General features: G+C 50.6%; 1 non-coding gene and 1 pseudogene across 1 annotated transcript; both read right to left on the bottom strand.

The window, feature by feature from the left end:
* Positions 1-1,114: 1,114 nt before the first annotated feature.
* LOC142313437 (U2 spliceosomal RNA) lies at positions 1,115-1,336 on the bottom strand (annotated as a pseudogene).
* Positions 1,337-7,313: 5,977 nt separating this feature from the next.
* On the bottom strand, positions 7,314-7,510 carry LOC142313420 (U2 spliceosomal RNA). Its single transcript, XR_012754457.1, has one exon. It is a non-coding gene; the product is annotated as a U2 spliceosomal RNA (small nuclear RNA).
* Between the last annotated feature and the right edge of the window lie 13,510 nt (positions 7,511-21,020).

Below are 21,020 nucleotides of genomic sequence, written 5' to 3' on the forward strand. Positions count from 1 at the left end.
AGCCACATTCAGACCATAAGTCGCACCCCCCACTTTCCTCCAACTTTTGGGGGGTAAAAAGTGGGTATTATGGTCTGAAAAATACAGTAATTCACCCAAAAGTCCTCCATATATTACACTGCACCCCAATTCCGGCCCTCTGCACCCCTCCCACCACCCGCATCCCTTCCCCTGTCATCCCCCTACCACCCGGAAAGAAAACTGTTTGCCCCCTCCTTCCCCTAGCCCACCATCCCACCCAAAGAGCAACTACTGCTGCGCAGCTGGCTTTCTAGGCAGCAGCGCTATTGTGATGTCAGCGGTGGGCATCGTGACACGCCAGTGTTCCGTCTCTTCATGTTGTGCACTGTTTAAACGGAAAATAAATCAACAGTCATACTACAGAAAAGCTTACTAACAAAAGGTAGAGCGGGGCTTTCTGAGAGGGCTTTTTACAATTTGTCTTTTCCCGATTAGCCGTTTAAGTATGCTTAATGAAAGTACGAATTCATTTCATAGGCCGCCCATTCGTAGTATTAGACGTTACTTATATTGCCGTATCATGCTTCGCAGCAGTGTGCAACACATTCATCAACCATGGCTGTCCCCAATTGTGCTCAGCAGCTAAATGTCTATCATGACCCCCCCTTTTTTGAAAGTCCAAGAGCAAGCAAGCTCTGCCTCCAGGAGAGGGAGCCAAGAGAGCAGGAAACAGACCATCATTGCTCAAAGAAAACACCGAAAAACACTACATGGTAGGAATAAAACAATAACTTTAATTGGAGTGGCAGCTGATAGATATCACCTGATGCCAATTCTGCATGTTCTCACACCTGCAGTCACTGCAGCAGCAGCTGAATCCACTTTGTCCAAAAGGGATCTATTCCATTCAATTGCAAATGATCTAGTTAAGATTGAGAACAAGAAACTGCACGGGACATAGCAGTGTTGGTCAAGTTGAGTGGTGATGAGTTTGCTATTTGCGCAGCTTTTGGTTGAATAAAGCAAGTAAAAAGTGTCAAAAGTGAATGGGCCAAATTGAGGTGCATATCAAGTGGTTTGCCTTCTTTCAATTCATTAATCGGGCTAATATTGATCAGGTGAATTGAGTTCTGCTTTTGGAAACTGGGTTAAGAAGGGGTGCACCGGTCCTGGAGGTACTGCAATACCAGGTCAATGCGTGGAGTGGACAGAGCAAGAGAAGAGAAGCAGAGAAGCTCTTCTTCCATCTCCCTGTTCTAAAAATCCATTTAATATATGGTCCCCAGATAGGGAACGTATCAGATATTAAACTGATAAGAACAGATTTTTTTTCTTTTTCTGTTTATCGGTAGGACTTCAAAATAACAAAGGTGATCGCCTCCCGTTGCCTGGGAACCGTCCAGGCACAAGAGGGCTATGTGTCACCAGAAGGCGCACACACTCCCCCAAGGCCGGCAGTTGTTCAATCCCAGGCACCGTCCAGCACCGATCAAGGTAGCGTCCTCCAAAACTACACTTGATCTTAGCCAAAAGGCCGAGAAGCGATAACCCGAATTGGTTTCGGCCTCGGGTGACACCCTGGCCTATGCTGGCCACTTCTTAGGGAGATGGAGACAAACCCACGCCTACAGAAGACATTTTGTCACCCAAGACAACCCTTGAAAAGGCTGTTTTGCAGAGCCAAAACAAGAAGAATGGTGCGTTTTGCAGCCGCCGCCCACTGCAATGAATCTGAATAACTCCTCCTTTTGGGCACAAGCACCTCCCCTTCCCCTTGCGGTTTTTCCATTTCATGATACAAAAAGACAGGACAGGAAAGGACAGAACAGGCTGCCTTACTTTCTGTCACTGCCACGCTTTCCCATCCTTACCCGTAGAAAGCCCTTCCACAAAACCAAACCCTAATCTTTTCCCTTCCCCTACCAGCCCCCAATCCCGGCCCTCTGCACCCCTCCCACCACCCGCATCTTTTCCCCTGTCATCCCCCTACCACCCGGGAAGAAAAGTGTTTGACCCCTCCTTCCCCTAGCTCACCATCCCACCCAAAGAGCAACTACTGCTGCGCAGCTGGCTTTCTAGACAGTAGCGCTATTGTGATGTCAGCGGGGGGCATCGTGACACGCCAGTGTTCCGTCTCTTCATGTTGTACACTGTTTAAACGGAAAATACATCAACAGGCAGACTACAGAAAAGCTTACTAACAAAAGGTAGAGCGGGGCTTTCTGAGAAGGCTTTTTACAATTTGTCTTTTCCCGATTAGCCGTTTAAGTATGCTTAATGAAAGTACGAATTAATTTCATACGCCGCCCATTCGTAGTATTAGACGTTACTTATATTGCCGTATCATGCTTCGCAGCAGTGTGCAACACATTTATCAACCATGGCTCTCCCCAATTGGGCTCAGCAGCTAAATGTCTATCATGACCTCTCTTTTTGAAAGTCCAAGAGCAAGCAAGCTCTGCATCCAGGAGAGGGAGCCAAGAGAGCAGGAAACAGATCATCATTGCTCAAAGAAAACACCAAAAAATTAAATGCATGGTAGGAATTAAACGGTACCTTTAATTGGAGTGGAAGCTGATAGATATCACCTGATGTCAATTCTGCATGTTCTCACACCTGCAGTCACTGTGTCGCGGGCGGAGGAGGGGACGCTGCGCTCTCCCACTGCTCGGGTCCGGCTGCTGCTGCTGCTCGGTGGTGGCTCGAGCGGTGGGCCGGATCCCGGGAACTCGAGCGGCGCTCCCCGCCCGTGAGTGAAAAGGGGACTTGATTGGATGGTGGGGATTTGGTTATTGTCCGTGACGCCACCCACGGTTGTGGTGAAGTTGGTGACACCACCGCTGCTCTGGATGGGGATCCCGGGAGCGGTGACAGGGAGCAGCTTTGATGTTAGTTCTCCCCTCCGTGGGTAGGGGGTTGGTTGTCCCGGGGCCCGGTGATGGGGTAGGGATGGATGGCAGGCGGGTTACGGGGCCTGGTGAGGTGCAGGGTCGCGGGGGCAGCGCTGTGCCGCACGGCACGGTGGTACTCACGCAGCCAATGATGAGGACACAGTTCTCAGTAAAACACACGGCTGGATGGATGGGTCCCACAGACGGCTGCAGTGTTGTTTCTCCCGGCAGGTTGATGGTGACTGCCTTTCCCTGCACCTGTGTACTGTAAACGGTTCCAATGGGTTCCCACCGGTAACCCGCTCCCCAGCTTGGATGGTTGCTGGAGGAGCCCCTTTTGCCCGCAGGCTCTGGCCCTGGGAACTTTAGCCTTGGCGGTGACTGTGTTTCCCTCGCTCGGTTGGACGGTTGCCTTCTGTCGGGACTTGGCTGCTGGGAAACCCAGGAGGTTCCCTTCGCTAACGGATTTGGCAAATTCACGGCGATTCCTAGCCTTGCCGGGGTCCGTAAGCCTCTGCCGGATGGTGCTGGCTTCTCTTTGCGTACCGGTCCGGTACCGCCGGGCCACTGCCCATCCACGGTCCTTACGGTTAGCTCCAATAGGCCACTCCTGCAGACGGTCACCACCGTCTGCCAACCTTGCTGATCCGTCCGGGCCACACACCCGGACCAACTTCAGTCTGCTCTACTACCACTTTCCTTCCTTCCACTTTCACTTCCAAACTCTATCTGTCTGCTTTTCCCGCCTCCAGGACTGTGAACTCCTCGGTGGGCGGGGCCAACCGCCTGGCCCACCCCCCTGGTGTGAACATCAGCCCCTGGAGGAAGGCAACAATGGTTTTTGTCTGACTTCGGTGTGCCTGACTGGGAGTGTGGGGTGTGTTGGTGTTGTTCTCTGTGGCCCCTGGCTTGTCCAGGGGGCCACATTCCCCCTTAGTAAAATGCAGACCGTCCGCGGGCTGCCTGTCCATCACCGGTTTTATTTTCACAACTGAAAAGATAAACGGTAAAACAGAGATTACAATTAAAATAACATCTTCCCACATCGGGAGGTACTCTTACTTTAACGTTGCAAAACTGTTACGGCTTCCGCTCTCTCCCACCCAAGCAACCTGGCCCTGATGCTGCCCCTAAGCAAACAGGCAGCACCCCTTGACCCCAGTCCAGCACAAGTTGCCCGAGCGGGTTCTGTCCTTTTCAGGGGACCCACGTCCATGGGGATCCCTCTAAAACCCCCAGAGGATCGCCACCGGTTCCGGTGGTGGCTGGGCCCCAGCCTGCTCCACTGCGGGCCCTTCCTCCAATCTGCCTCTCCGGAGGCGGCAACGGTGAAAACCATAAAACAACATTTTTACTTACAAGCCACAAGTTCGTGGTTGCCTTGCTAGTTCTGAGGCTTGTCCATAAGGAGTCCCTTATGCAACACTTGTAGACAGTCCCCACGGGGACAACGGTGCCGGCAACGACCGGTCTCAATCTCGGTTTGTCAATCAGGTGAATCTTCGGTTAATCATTTACTTATCATTCTTTTAAACGGTACTTTTAACACTGGTGGTCCCAACGGGGACAATTGCAATGGGACTCCACTGCCATCACTCTGATTCCTCTGAGTCGGCCTCATCCTCCGCCACCAGCATATCAAACATGCAGTGACAGGCCTGCTGTGAAAGGGGTGCCCGGTATCCGTTTCCACCATTGCACGGGGTGTAATAAACCACCGGTTCTCCCACGTAGCGGAGACGTTCGCTTTCCGCCTCACTTCCAGGGGTGGGCTCAGCACCGGAGCTGGAGTCACTATCACTTGTCTCTGCATCAGGCGGGTTGCCGCAGCCTCCCGGCTCCCAGTATCCAGCACATCAGATCTTTCTGCGGTAGTGTGGGGCAGTAGGTCAGGTGGGTTCACGCTGAGGCACCCCATAAGTAATGGTAAGGGCGATGCGTGGGTCGAAACTGGGCCGGGCCTCTCAGCCGCAGTGGCCGGTCCTGGTAGGACATAGGGACGTGGGTCACCTGTCGGCTCCGTCACATCTGTTCCCATCCCGTACATCGGGGCAGTCGCAATCAGCATCTCCACCTCATTGGTCCACTGCTCCATCATAAGGCATATCTGGTTCTGCTGGCGTTGGTTGAACTCCTTTATTCTGGCCTTCATCCACTCCACTGTCCCGGGCTCGGGCACAGTGCCTGGTGCCATCCTGGCCGAGGCCTCTGATACGTCTTCACTAAGGGGCTGCGATCCTGGCGGTTCCCACAGGGGTGATTCAGGCCGGCTCCGCGTGTCTGCAGCCAGTCGGTCTGCCGAGGCGGATTGGCAGGGTATCGCTACCGGTTGAACGGGTAGCGGGCCTAGTGGCGGGGCGGCAGAAGCTAACACGGGTAGTGGGGGAGGAGGCAGGGCGAGCGGGGATGGACCGGGTCCCTCGGCCGCGATGACTGACCCACTAGGGTTACAGGGGCGTGCGTCACTCACCCTCCCTTCCAAATCCTCTTCCACCTCGCGTCTCCGCATAGCAGCCACCACGTCCGCCATGTCGGTCTCCCACTCCTCCAGGAGGAGTTGCATGTGGGCTTGCAGACGGTTACTCAGCGGGGCGGTCCGGTCTCTCAGCCACATCGCCGTGCCGGGCGCGGAAGCGTCATCGTTGGTAGTCGGATGGTGCATCTTGGCAATAAGGTCTTCCAGGAACCCAGTATCGCCGCAGAGTCCTGGCGTCTCTGCTTTCATAGCCGCGGGCTACATGCGGCCAGACGCCATCAGTCCCCCTTAGTCTCTTTCCGGCTCCTCCTCTACAGGGGCGGGGTTTTGGCCTTCGCGCCTCCACTACTCGAGGAGACGCTCGAGCGGGAACTTTTCGCGCCCAAGATGGCGGCTTGTCAAATTTTTTGTCCGGACACCTCCGGCGGTTACACAAGGCGCACTTCCACCAGTTGGTAGAACGGTAGGATCCTGTTCGTGACGCCAAGTTGTCGCGGGCGGAGGAGGGGATGCTGCGCTCTCCCACTGCTCGGGTCCGGCTCCGTGGTGGCTCGAGCGGTGGGCCGGATCCCGGGGACTCGAGCGGCGCTCCTCGCCTGTGAGTGAAAAGGGGACTTGATTGGATGGTGGGGATTTGGTTATTGTCCGTGACGCCACCCACGGTTGTGGTGAAGTTGGTGACACCACCGCTGCTCTGGACGGGTATCCCGGGAGCGGTGACAGGGAGCAGGTTTGATGTTAGTGCTCCCCTCCGTGGGTAGGTGGTTGGTTTTCCCGGGGCCCGGTGATGGGGTAGGGATGGATGGCAGGCGGGTTACGGGGCCTGGTGAGGTGCAGGGTCGCGGGGGCAGCACTGTGCCGCACGGCACGGTGGTACTCACTCAGCCAATGATGAGGACACAGTTCTCGGTAAAACACACGACTGGATGAACGGGTCCCACAGACGGCTGCGGTGTTGTTTCTCCCGGCAGGTTGATGGTGACTGCCTTTCCCTGCACCTGTGTACTGTAAACGGTTCCAATGGGTTCCCACCGGTAACCCGCTCCCCAGCTTGGATGGTTGCTGGAGAAGCCCCTTTTGCCCGCAGGCTCTGGCCCTGGGAACTTTAGCCTTGGCCGTGACTGTGTTTCCCTGTCTCGGTTGGACGGTTGTCTTCTGTCGGAACTTGGCTGCTGGGAAACCCAGGAGGTTCCCTTCGCTAACGGATTTGGCAAATTCACGGCGACTCCTAGCCTTGCCGGGGTCCGTAAGCCCCTGCCGGATGGTGCTGGCTTCTCTTTGCGTACCGGTCCGATACCGTCGGGCCACCGCCCGTCCACGGTTCTTACGGTTAGCTCCAATAGGCCATTCCTGCAGACGGTCACCACCGTCTGCCAACCTTGCTGATCCGTCCGGGCCACACACCCGGACCAACTTCAGTCTGCTCTACTACCACTTTCCTTCCTTCCACTTTCACTTCCAAACTCTATCTGTCTGCTTTTCCCGCCTCCAGGACTGTGAACTCCTCAGTGGGCGGGGCCAACCGCCTGGCCCACCCCCCTGGTGTGAACATCAGCCCCTGGAGGAAGGCAACAAGGGTTTTTGTCTGACTTCGGTGTGCCTGACCGGGAGTGTGGGGTGTGTTGGTGTTGTTCTCTGTGGCCCCTGGCTTGTCCAGGGCGCCACAACTGCAGCAGCAGCTGAATCCACTTTGTCCAAAAGGGATCTATTCCATTCAATTGCAAATGATCTAGTTAAGATTGAGAACAAGAAACTGCACGGGACATAGCAGAGTTGGTCAAGTTGAGTGTTGATGAGTTTGCTACTTGGCGCAGCTTTTGGTTGAATAAGGCAAGTAAAAAGTGTGAAAGATAAAAAAGGGTAAAGTGTCAAAAGTGAATGGGCCAAATTGAGGTGCATATGAAGTGGTTTGCCTTCTTTCAATTCATTAATCGGGCTAATATTGATCAGGTGAATTGAGTTCTGCTTTTGGAAACTGGGTTAAGAAGGGGTGCACCGGTCCTGGAGGTACTGCAATACCAGGTCAATGCGTGGAGTGGACAGAGCAAGCTCTTCTTCCATCTCCCTGTTCAAAAAGTCCATTTAATATATGGTCCCCAGATAGGGGACATATCAGATATTAAACTGATAAGAACAGACTTTTTTTTTTTTTTAAGGATGAGCTTGAAAATAAAAAAGTGACCGCCTCTCGTTGCCCAGGAAACCGTCCGGCACAAGAGGGCTATGACATCCTACGATGCACACTCCCCCAAGGCCAGCAGTAGTGCAAACCCAGGCACCTTCCAGCACCAACCAAGGTAGTGCCCTCCCAAACTACACTTGATCTTAGCCAAAAGGCCGAGAAGCGATAACACGAATTGGTTTCGGCCTTGGGTAGCACCCTGGCCTATGCTGGCCACATCTTAGGGAGATGTAGACAAACCCACGCCTACAGAAGACATTTTGTCACCCAAGACAACCCTTGAAAAGGCTGTTTTGCAGAGCCAAAACAAGAAGAATGGTGCGTTTTGCAGCCGGCGCCCACTGCAATGAATCTGAATAACTCCTCCTTTTGGGCACAAGTGTCGCGGGCGGGGGGTGCGCTGCTCGCCTGTGCTTGCTGCTTGGGTCCGGCTGCTGCTGCTCGGTGGCTCGAGCAGTGGGCCGGATCCGGGGACTCGAGCGGCGCTCCTCGCCCGTGAGTGAAAGGGGTTGGTTTGGTTTGGGGATTGAGTTCGTGACGCCACCCACGGGTCGTGGTGAGATTGGGGCACCATCGCTGCTGGTGACGGGGATCCCGGGAGCGTTGTTAGGGAGCAGCTGGGATGTTTTTCCCCTCCGTGGGTAGGGGTTGGTGGTCCCGGGGCCCGGTGAGGGGTGAAGGGAGGAATGCAGGGCAGGTTAGGTGCAGGGTCGCGGGGGCAGCGCGGTGCCGGACGGCATGGTAGTACTCACTCAGCCAGGAATGAACACAGAGTCTCCGGTAAAACAAACGGCTGGATGGACGGGTCCCGCAGCCGGCTGTCTTGGCTACTCCCGGTCGGTTGGTGATGGCTGCCTTTCCCTGCACCTTCTGTGTGTTTTCGGTCCCGATGGCTTCTCACCGGTGACCCGCTCCCCAGCGTATAGATGCCGGAGGAGCCCTTTTGCCCACAGGCTCTGGCCCTGGGAGCTCTAGCTCTGGCGGTAGCTTTATCTCCCTCACGGTTTGGATGGTTGCCTTCAATCGGGACTTTGTCGCTGAGAAACCCTGGAGGTTCCCTTCATTAACGGATTTGACCGGTTTTACGGTGACTCTCAGCCTGGTCGGGGTCCGCAGCCCTGCCGGTTTGGTGCTGGCTTCTCTTCACTCCCCGGCTCGGTACCGGTGGGCCACCGCCCAGCCCCGGCCCTACGGTTCCGCGTCGATAGGCCTCTCCTGCAGACGGCCACCACCGTCTGCCAACTTTGCTGTATGTGCCCGGGCCACGTACCCGGACACGGTCAGTCTGCTGCTCAACTACCACTTCCCTCAACTCCAAAACTGAACTAACTCCTTTTCCCGCCTCCAGGACTGTGAACTCCTCGATGGGCGGGGCCAACCACCTGGCCCCGACCCACCTGGTGTGGATATCAGCCCCTGGAGGGAGGCAACAAGGATTTGTGTGTGTGGCTGATGTGCCTAACCGGGGTGTGGGGTGTGTTGTTGCAGTACCTGTGACGTCCTGGCTTGTCCAGGGCGCCACATTCCCCCTTGGTTAAATGCAGACCGTCCGCGGGCTGCCCGTCCATCACCGGTTTTATTTTCACAACTGAAAAATATAAATAACAAGGTAACGGCAAACATTTCAACATAAGCATTTTTCTTAAAACTTCCCTTACGGGAGGCACTTTCTTTAAAGTTACTAACGGTAGTCAATTTTTATTAACAACGGCTTCCGCTCTTCCCCCCACCCAAACAACCTGGCCCTGATGCTGCCCCTAAGCAAATGGGCAGCACCCCTTGCCCCAGTCCATCACCAAGCTGCCCGAGCGGGTACGGTCTCTTTAAGGGGACCCACGTCCATGGGGGACCCCTGACCCCCGGAGGATCGCCACCGGTTGCGGTAGTGGCGGGCCTGGGCCATCCATTTCCTCCAGGCCCATCCTCCAAAACAGCCTCTCCGGAGGCGGTCACGGAAAAATGCCAACATTTTATTTACATTCCACTAAGTTTGTGGTTGCCCTGCAAGTTCTCGGGCGTGTCCGTAAGCAGTTTCTTACACAGGGTTCAAAGAGTCCCTCCAGGGACAAACTTGCCGGCAACGGCCGGTTCAATCACGGTTTCTAATCAGGTTAACTTCGGTTGATTCATTCATTTTTTTTTCATTTACTCACACAACAACGGTACTGGTGGTCCCAACGGTGAATCGGGGAAACCGCTGACTCACTGCTCGCTTCCTTGCTCCTCATCCGACCCCGGGTGGAAAAACACGGGCACCAGCCCCTCCAGCGCATAACAGGCGCGACGGGGAGGGGCCGCCCGATAGCCATTATTGCCACTCCGTGGGATGTAGGTGGCCTCCATGTCATGCAAGCTAGCAATCCCCTCCTCTTCCGAGACAGGTTCCGTGTCCGGCCCGGAGTCACTATCATCCGTCTCTGCGCCAGGCGGGTTGCCGCCAGCTGACGCAGGCTCCGGGCTCACTACTCCTTCGTCTGCCACTGCGAGGAGACGCAAGCCAGATGGACCAGCAGCGGCGGGCCGCGCGGGCAGGGAAGACGGGGGCTGTCCAGAGGCCGGGGGTAGACCGGGTCCCTCAGCCGCAGCGGCTGGTCCCTCAGGGACACAGGCGCGTGGTCACTCACCAGCTCCTCTGCCATAGCCTCCATCCCGTACACCCGGGCGACCACAGCTAACTCCTCCACCTCTGCGGTCCACTGCTCCATCAGTAGACATATCTGACTCCGGTAACGCTGACAGATTCCCGCCATTCGGCCCCTAATCCATGCCGCTGTCCCGGGCATGGGCGGCTGGGCTTCCGGCGGCACCAGCGGAGTGGACATGGTGCCGTGGTTTTGGGGTTCCAGGAACGGTGTTAGCACGGAGTCCTGGCGTCCCCGTCCTTCTGCAGCCTCGGCTACATGCGGCCGGCCGCCATCCGTCCCCCCTTGGTTTTCTCTTAGTACCTCCTCTTCAGGGGCGGAGCTTCGGCTTTCGCGCCTCCACTGCCCGGGAAGACGCTCGAGCGGGGAAATCTTCGCGCCCAAAATGACGGCTTCTGAAATTTTTCGGCCGGACACCTCCGGTGGGACACAAGGCGCACTTCTACCCGCCGGTAGAACGGTAAGATCCTGTTCGTGACGCCAAGTTGTCGCGGGCGGGGGGTGCGCTGCTCGTGGCTCGAGCGGTGGGCCAGATCTGGGGACTCGAGCGGCGCTCCTCGCCCGTGAGTGAAAGGGGTTGGTTTGGTTTGGGGATTGAGTTCGTGACGTCACCCACGGGTCGTGGTGAGATTGGGGCACCACCGCTGCTGGTGACGGGGATCTCGGGAGCGTTGTTAGGGAGCAGCTGGGATGTTTTCCCCCTCTGTGGGTAGGGGTTTGTGGTCCCGGGGCCCGGTGAGGGGTGAAGGGAGGAATGCAGGGCAGGTCAGGTGCAGGGTCGTGGGGGCAGCGCGGTGCCGGACGGCACGGTGGTACTCACTCAGCCAGGAATGAACACAGAGTCTCCGGTAAAACAAACGGCTGGATGGACGGGTCCCGCAGCCGGCTGCTTTGGCTACTCCCGGTCGGTTGGTGATGGCTGCCTTTCCCTGCACCTTCTGTGTGTTTTCGGTCCCGATGGCTTCCCACCGGTGACCCGCTCCCCAGCGTATAGATGCCGGAGGAGCCCTTTTGCCCGCAGGCACTGGCCCTGGGAGCTCTAGCTCTGGCGGTAGCTTTATCTCCCTCACGGTTTGGACGGTTGCCTTCAATCGGGACTTTGTTGCTGAGAAACCCCGGAGGTTCCCTTCGCTAACGGATTTGACCGGTTTAAAGGCGACTCCCAGCCTGGTTGGGGTCCGCAGCCTGCTGCTCAACTACCACTTCCCTCAACTCCAAAACTGAACTCCTTTTCCCGCCTCCAGGACTGTGAACTCCTCGATGGGCGGGGCCAACCGCCTGGCCCCGCCCCACCTGGTGTGGACATCAGCCCCTGGAGGGAGGCAACAAGGATTTGTGTGTGCGGCTGATGTGCCTAACCGGGGTGTGGGGTGTGTTGTTGCAGTACCTGTGACGTCCTGGTTTATCTAGGGCGCCACACAAGCACCTCCCCTTCCCCTTGCGGTCTTTCCATTTCATGATGATTCACCTCCATATATTATATTGCACCACATAGTCCTCCGTATATTATAATGCAGCCACCATAGTCCTGCATGTATTATAATGCACCCCCATAGTCGTCCATGTTTTATAATGCACCCCCACAGTCTATGTAAGGTAGCCCTCATAGTCCTTCATATATTATAATACAGCCACCATAGTCCTGCATGCATTATAATGCACTCCATAGCTCTCCATGTATTATAATGAAGACCCCATAGTCTTCCATGTATAATAATGAAGGCCCTATAGTCTTGCATATATTATAATGCAGCCCCCATAGTACTCCATGTATTACTGTATAATGCACTGCCCATAGTCCTCCATGTATTATAATTCAGCCCCCAAAGTCCTCTGTATATTATACTAAACCCCATAGTCCTGCATCTATTATACTGCACCCCATAGTCCTCCATATATTATACTGCCCCCATAGTTCTCCATGTATTATACTGCACCCCATAGTCTTCCATATAGTATACTGCACCTCATAGTTTTCCATTTATTATAATGCACCCCCATAGTCCTACATGTATTATAATGCAGTCCCCATAGTCCTTCATATTGTATTTACCCCATAGTCCTTCATGTATTATAATACAGCCCCATGGACCATGTGTAAGGTAACCCCATTGGTCCTCATATAATGCAGCCCCATAGTCCTTCATATTGTATTATGCAGCCCCATACTCCTCCATGTATAATGTACCCCTATTGTCCATGCAAAAGGTGTGCTTCATATTGTATTATGCAGCCTCATAATCCACCATGTATAATGTACCCCTATAGTCCATGTATAAGGTAACCCCATTAGTCTTCCATATAATGCAGCCCCCATAGTCTTATATGTATTATAATGCACCCCATAGTTATTATTATTATTATTATTATTATTATTTATTATTATAGCGCCATTTATTCCATGGCGCTTTACAAGTGAAAGGGTATACGTACAACAATCATTAACAGTACATAACAGACTGGTACAGGAGGAGAGAGGACCCTGCCCGCGAGGGCTCACAGTCTACAGGGAATGGGTGATGGTACGATAGGTGAGGACAGAGCTGGTTGCGCAGTGGTCTACTGGACTGAGGGCTATTGTAGGTTGTAGGCTTGTTGGAAGAGATGGGTCTTGAGGTTCCTCTTGAAGCTTTCCACGGTAGGGGAGAGTCTGATGTGCGGAGGTAGAGCGTTCCAGAGTAGGGGGGATGCACGGGAGAAATCTTGTACGCGATTGTGGGAAGAGGAGATAAGGGAGGGGCAGAGAAGGAGATCTTGTGAGGATCTGAGGTTGCGTGCAGGTAGGTACCGGGAGACTAGGTCACAGATGTAGGGAGGAGACAGGTTGTGCATGGCTTTGTATGTCATGGTTAGTGTTTTGAACTGGAGTCGTTGGGTGATGGGAAGCCAGTGAAGGGATTGGCAGAGTGGCGAGGCTGGGGAGTAGCGAGGGGAGAGGTGGATTAGGCGGGCCGCAGAGTTTAGGATAGATTGGAGGGGTGCAAGAGTGTTGGAAGGGAGGCCAGAGAGCAGGAGGTTGCAGTAGTCGAGGCGGGAGATGATGAGGGCATGCACTAATGTTTTTGCTGATTCTTGGTTAAGGAAAGCACGGATCCGGGAGATGTTTTTGAGTTGTAATCGGCATGAGGTGAAGAGGGCTTGGATGTGTGGCTTGAAGGATAGAGCAGAGTCGAGGGTCACTCCAAGGCAACGAGCTTGTGAGACTGGGGAGAGTAAGCAACCATCGAGTTTGATGGAAAGGCTTGTTGGAGGAGATGAGTGAGGAGGAGGAAAGACAATGAATTCTGTTTTGTCCATGTTAAGTTTTAGGAATCGAGCAGAGAAGAAGGATGAAATAGCAGACAGACATTGTGGGATTCTGGTTAGTAGAGAGGTGATGTCAGGTCCAGAGAGGTAGATCTGTGTGTCATCGGCATAGAGATGATACTGGAAGCCATAGGACTCTATGAGCTGTCCCAGGCCGAAGGTGTAGATGGAGAAAAGCAGGGGTCCAAGAACTGAGCCTTGGGGAACACCGACAGATAGGGGGCGAGATGAGGAAGTGGTGTGAGAATGGGAGACGCTGAAAGTTCGGTCGGTGAGGTATGAGGATATCCAAGATAGGGCCAGGTCTGTGATGCCCAGAGATGAGAGAATCTGTAGTAGGAGGGAATGGTCTACTGTGTCGAAGGCAGAGGACAGGTCCAGGAGGAGGAGGATAGAGTAGTGTCGCTTGGTTTTGGCGGTTAGTAGGTCGTTAGTGACTTTAGTTAGGGCAGTTTCAGTGGAATGATGCGGTCGGAAGCCAGATTGTAGCTGGTCAAAGAGAGAGCAGGAGGAGAGGAATGAGGACAGTTCAAGATGGACATGCTGTTCTAGTAGTTTTGAGGCATAGGGGAGAAGGGATATGGGGCGAAAGTTTGACACAGAGGATGGGTCAAGGGAGGGCTTTTTGAGGATGGGTGTAATAGAAGCATGTTTAAAGCATGAGGGGAATACACCAGTTGTTAGTGATAGGTTGAAGAGATGGGTTAGGGCTGGGATGAGGACTGCGGTGATGTTGGGGATGAGGTGCGATGGGAGCGGGTCCAGTGCACAGGTTGTTAGATGTGATCTTGAGAGTAGAGTGGAAAGATTGATTTCTGTCATGGTGGAGAAGCTGGATTTGGAGGAAGAAGGCTGAGTAGCTATGATGAGGGGCTGTGGTGATTGTGGGCCAAAGCTTGCTCTGATGTTGTCAACCTTCTGCTTGAAGAAAGAGGCAAAGTCTTCAGCTGAGAGGAGAGGAGAGGGAGGTGGTGCTGGAGGACGGAGGAGAGAATTAAAAGTGTTGAATAGCTGTTTAGGGTTATGAGAGAGAGAGGATATGAGGGATGAGAAGTAGGTGTGTTTTGCAGCAGTGAGTGTGGACTTGAAGGTAGTGAGGGACTCTTTATATGCAATGAAGTGCTCAGTGGAATGAGACCTCTTCCATCTGCGCTCAGCAATTCTGGAAGCCCGTCTCAGTTCTTTAGTCTGACTGGTGTGCCAGGGTTGCCTGTTGATTGTGCGGGTTTTGGTGTGTGTGAGGGGGGCGGCTGATTCGAGAGCTGCAGAGATTGTAGTGTTGTATAAAGTTGCAGCAGCATCTGCATCGTGTAGAAATGCAATGTCTGTGAGAGGGAGAAGGGACTGAGAAAGGGCGTGTAAATCAATGTGTTTTATATTTCTGCGAGGGTGTGAAAGTTTGTGGAGGGGGGGTTGCGTAGTTGGAGAAGAGAGGGAAGAGAATGTGAGTAGGTTGTGGTCAGACAGGGGGAGAGGCGAGTTAGAGAGGTTAGATAGGGAACAGAGGCGAGTGAAGATGAGATCCAGCGTGTGGCCATCTTTGTGAGTAGCTGCAGAAGACCATTGGGTGAGGCCGAAGGAGGCAGCGAGTGTTAGAAGTTTGGAGACAGATGAGTGGGAAGTGTCAATGGGGATATTGAAATCACCCATGATGATGGTGGGGATGTCGTTGGAAAGGAAGTGTAGTAGCCAGGTGGTGAAATGATCAAAAAAGGCAGTGGCTGGCCCTGGAGGGCGGTAAATGACAGCCAGTTGAAGGTTGGAGGGGGCGTAGATGCGAACGGAGTGCACCTCAAAAGATGGGAGAGTAACCGAGGGTGGTAGTGGAATTGGTGTAAAGGAGCATTGGTCAGACAGGAGCAAACCAACTCCTCCACCATGCTTGTTACTGGGGCGGGTGGTGTGAGAGAGTTGGAGACCGCCATAAGAAAGTGCAGCAGGAGAGGCAGTGTCAGAAGGGGTGAGCCAAGTTTCAGTGATGGCGAGGAAGGATAGTTTATTAGTGATGAAAAGATCATGAATGTAGGATAGTTTGTTGCAGACAGAGCGAGCGTTCCATAGAGCTCCTTTTAGTGAGACTGGTGGAGCGGGGGCTGGGTGGATGCGTATGAGGTTTGAGAGGGTTCGGAAATTTGTGTTAGGTTGTGGATGTGGGTTTGAAGTGACAATAGGGATGTGGTGAGGAGGACCAGGATTTGGAGCAATATCCCCAGCAGTGAGGAGAAGCAGAGAGAGTGTTAGTAGGTGGGAGCAGGAAAGGCCGTGAGGTGGCCGTGTGTGTCTGGAGACACTGGGTGTAATATTGAGGAAAATGTCTGAGGGAAAGGTGAGATGGGTGGGGAGGATGGAGGGAGAGATGAATAGCTCATTACTGGGCTTAGGGATCAGAGGGGGCAGTAGAAAGTGAAGTATTATAGAGGTGAAAGTTAAGAGACACACGAACATTGTTTACATTGACTATGTGGTCAATTACCTTCCGGTCCCTTCCGGCCCAATTCTGGCCTAATTCAATGCATCATACTTATATGGTGCATACTTGTATTGGGGCAGACAAAAGTCTTTGGGCAGACTTTGAGCTGTCTCAGTTTATACACATACAAGTGCGTTCAGCTGTGAAGGGGTGGGGTACAACAAGAACCCCTTGATCACTCAATCAAATAAGCCAGATACAGCATCACATAGGCAAAATAAACAAAGGTCATAAAAGGAAGGTGGGGGAACATGGGGGGGAGGTCACAGATGCTGCAGCGTGCTAGGAAGATATTGAAGTAAAGAGGGAACAGGTCAGATATATTGGAAAAGCAGGATGAAGGAATTGACATACCATGTATTAAAACACACAGCAGACAGAAGGGGATAGCAGGTCAGTTCATGGAAAAGCAGGATGAAGGAATTGACATACCATGTATTAAAACACACAGCAGACAGAAGGGGATAGTAGGTCAGTTCATGGAAAAGCAGGATGAAGGAATTGACATACCATGTATTAAAACACACAGCAGACAGAAGGGGATAGTAGGTCAGTTCATGGAAAAGCAGGATGAAGGAATTGACATACCATGTATTAAAACACACAGCAGACAGAAGGGGATAGTAGGTCAGTTCATGGAAAAGCAGGATGAAGGAATTGACATACCTGTGGGGAGATAGACATGGTGATTAGAAGATGGCAGAGAAGTGATGGTAGAATACTATGTGCATCATAATAATATCTCTGGCCTAATTCAATGCATCATACTTATATGGTGCATACTTGTATTGGGGCAGACAAAAGTCTTTGGGCAGACTTTGAGCTGTCTCAGTTTATACACATACAAGTGCATTCAGCTGTGAAGGGGTGGGGTACAACCAGTTCTTCATATTGTATTATGCAGCTCCATGGTCGTCCATGTATAATGCACCCCTATATTCTATGTAAAAAATATCCTTCATATAGTATTATGCACCCCTTATATTCCTCCATATAGTATTATGCACCTCTTATATTCCTCCATATAATATTATACAACTCTTATATTCCTCCATATAGTAGTATACACCTCTTATATTTCTCCATATAATAGTATGCACCCCTTATATTAAGCCATATACTAGTATGCAGCCACCATATAGTGCACGACCATATTGTGTGCTCCAATATAGTATTGTGCGCTAACATATAGTTATATGCAGCCCCCATATACTTTTTTGCAACCCCCATATAGAAGTATGCTGCCCCATAGTCCTCTGGCCATCCTGATTAAATACACAAATATACTCACTTCTCCTCATTCCCCCACTGCTCCGGTCTCCTCAGCGTGTGTCCACTGTTCTGCCGCTCTGACATTTTAGCACAACGGCGCACAGTAGTGACGTCACTGCGCTCTTCTGTGCTGAAACCTCAGAGTGTCACAGACACACAGCGGGAGAATGATGAGAAAGGGAGTGTTCTGCTCCATCTCTCATCATTGCTTTCAATTGTATTGGTATCTATGATGCCGATATAAATGAAAGTGCGATCCTCGGCAAGGGGCCCGCAGGAGATGGGGTGGTGCCAGGGCTGGAATCGGGCCCCCCTGACTCACGGGCCCCATATTGGTCATGTGACCTGCCGTTGTTGGTGGTATGCCACTGTTGGAGGCTGCAGGTAGATCATCAAAAAATCCACTCCAATCTAGATGGCTCACTAACGAATCATCTAGAATGGAGTTGCTAAAATGAGGTCTTCAAAAAATCCACTCCAATTTAGACAGCTCACTAGTGAATCATCTAGAATGGAGTTGCTAACATGAGGTCCTCAAAAAATCCACTTCAATCTAGACAGCTCAAATCATCTAGAATAGAGTTGCTAAAATGAGGTCCTCAAAAATTTTACTACAATCTATACAGCTCAATAGTGAATAATCTAGAATGGAGTTGCTAAAATGAGGTCCTCAAAAAATCAACTACAATCGAATATTGTAAATTATTACGACTCTGCTGTGCTCTTACGCTTCTCCCTGTGAGGCTCTGCCCAATCTTCTGAAAAACTCCATTCTAGTCACCCCAGCACCGACCTGTCCAGAGTGGAGGCTACGATGAGGTCCTCAATGCACTCCAATCTAGCCGGCTCACTAGTGAATCATCTAGAATGGAGTAGCTAAAATGAGGTTATCAAGAAATCAACTCCAAACCAATGTTGTAAATTATGATGACTCTGTTGGCTGCGCTCTGTTAGGCTATGTGGACATGTTGCAGATTTGGTGCAGAAATGTTCTCCATGAAATCTGCACCTTCTGACAGAAAAATGCACCAAAAAACACATGCGCTTTGATACATTTTTATAACATATGTTTTTCTGAATGTAGTCAATGGGTTAAAGAGCTAAAAAAATAGAGGAAAACCGCACTAACTATTCACATGCTGTAGATTATTTTCTGCACCAAATCTGCAAAAATAATAACGTGCGCACAGCATGTCAGCATTTACATTGACTTTGCTGCCATAGCTGGCATAAAGATAGACATGCAGATTTGTGCTACAAACTACACCAAATCTGCAACAAAAACGCACTGTGTGCACACAGTCTTACGCTTCTCCCTGTGAGGCTCCACCCACTCTTCAAAAATGACGCTGTCGTGTTAAGGCAGGCCATAAATTTACAGTGATGCAATCTAATTGTGCATCTACCTTAACACTGTCTGCATCCAAATCATGAGTCATTTGTTAGTAGCATGCATACTATTTATCCCATACAGGCCAGAGATATGACACCGATCTGCATAGAAAATATGACTTGTTTAATACGGAAGTTGATAAACATTTAAAAGGAATTATTGGCTAGGAGCCAATAATACGTAACACATCTCCTATTGGGTAAACTATCATAGAGCTTATTCTGTGATATTAAATATACTGTAATGTGCTTGCTTCCTCATTATATTAAGCTATGTCAGCATGATTCACTTGTCACATGAAAGTCCACAGTGTCTGAGTCTTGTGATGTCTGAATGCAGTTCAAACACCATCTTAAATCCTGTTTTTTTGGATATCTTCATATAACTCATAATAGTGCATAATCTCGTCCATAACAGTCGTGGCTGGGACTGGAGGGCGTAAAGTAAAAGTCAAAATGGAATTTTACCCTATAGAAATACTTAAAATATATGACAGTATAAAAAAAAAAGTTACTGTATGACTTTTGCTCCACTAAAAACTTGAGAAATTCCAGAAAATAGCATTAAAACGCTAGTCATGAAATCATTACAATTATAAAGCTGGTGTATATATATATATATATATATATATATATATATATATATATATATACATATATTGTATATGCATATAAATATATATATATACATATATTGTATATGCATATAAATATATACTAGCTGTACTACCCGACTTCGCCCGGGTTAATAATTGCTGTTAATAAAATAGATTGTATGAACAAAAATGTATTCTGCACACAAACACCACAATACAAATAGATATAAATGTAATTATGTCTGTCTCCCCCTCTGTATATATCTCTGTCTCTATTTCTTTGTCTGTCTGTCTCTTTCCCTGTCTGTCTCTAACTGTCTCTGTCTCCCTCTGTCTCAATCTCTTTCCCTGTCTGTCTATCTATCTCTTTCCCTGTCTGTCTATCTATCTCTGTCACTTTCCCTGTCTGTCTCTTTCCCTCTCTTTCCCTGTCTGTTTCTTTCCCTCTGTCTCTTTCCCTGTGTTTGTCTCTTTACCTGTCTTTGTCTGTCTCTTACCCTGTCTGTCTCTTTCCCTCTCCCTGTCTGTCTGTTTCCCTGTGTCTGTCTCTTTACCTGTCTGTGTCTGTCTCTTAACCTGTCTCTCTCTTTCCCTGTCAGTCTGTCTCTTTGTCTGTCTCTTTGTGTCTGTCTCTTACCCTGTCTATGTCTGTTTCTTACCCTGTCTGTGTCTGTCTCTTTCCCTGGCTGCATTGTGACACGCCAACATTCCATATAAGGGTGTGGCTGCGCATTCTTCTGAAGTTCTGGCTGCACTGTGGCTCCCAGCTCCATTCGCTCTAATGGAGGCAGGTTTTTTGTGAATAACTGTAAATCGCGGGGTTAACATTTCCCCTCAAAACATAGCCTATGACGCTCTCGGGGTCCAGAAGTGTGAGTGTGCAAAATTTTGTGGCTGTAGCTGCGACGGTGCAGATGCCAATCCCGGACACACACACACACAGACACACATACAGACACACACACATTCAGCTTTATATATATGTATATATATATATATATATATATATATATATATATATATATATATACCGTACATATACAGGGTGGTCCAAAGGTAGGTGGACAGAAAATAACATTTATTTTGATTTATATATAAAATTATATTTACTAACACAAGCATAACATTGACAACTACATTTTATTCTGAACAATGATACAAAAGCTCTCAACTGTTATCAACGCATGTGGTCAAACTGTTTTCCATTACAATTTGCACAGCTTTGAAGTCTGCCTCTTCGGCTTCAACAAACATTTTTGCACAAGTCTCTTTGGGTATTAAGTTCTTGAAATGCATCTCTTATGTAATTTTTCAAATCACTGACACTTTTTGGTTTTCAACTATAAACTTTGTCCTTGAGTACTCCCCAAAAGAAAAAATACGTTGGGGTCAAATCTGGTGAATGTGCCGGCCAATCAAGTGGACCTCTTCGGTCAATCCATTTATTAGGAAATGTTTCATCAAGGTACTCGCGGACTACTCTTGAATAATGTGGAGGGGCCCCATGTTATTGGAAATAAAGGTCATTTGAATTAGGCTGTTGCTGTAACTGGGGAACAACTTGATTCATTAGGCTATGTGCCCACGCTGCGGAAAATGCGCGGAATTTGCCATGGATTTTTCTCGGAAATTCCGCGCAGTTTTCAAAAATCTGCAGCACAGCTACTCCCCAGCCATTTCTATGGCATTTGGGAACTGCTGTGTCCACACTGCGGATTTTTCCGCAGCGGAAATAATGCGAATTTCCCTGCGGAAAAATCAGCAGGATGTCAATTATTCCTGCGGATTTCTCCGCAGGGTCCCATATACTTACCTGCCTTGAGAAGACACCG

Source organism: Anomaloglossus baeobatrachus, chromosome 5, assembly GCF_048569485.1.
Source record: "Anomaloglossus baeobatrachus isolate aAnoBae1 chromosome 5, aAnoBae1.hap1, whole genome shotgun sequence".
NCBI lineage: Eukaryota > Metazoa > Chordata > Amphibia > Anura > Aromobatidae > Anomaloglossus > Anomaloglossus baeobatrachus.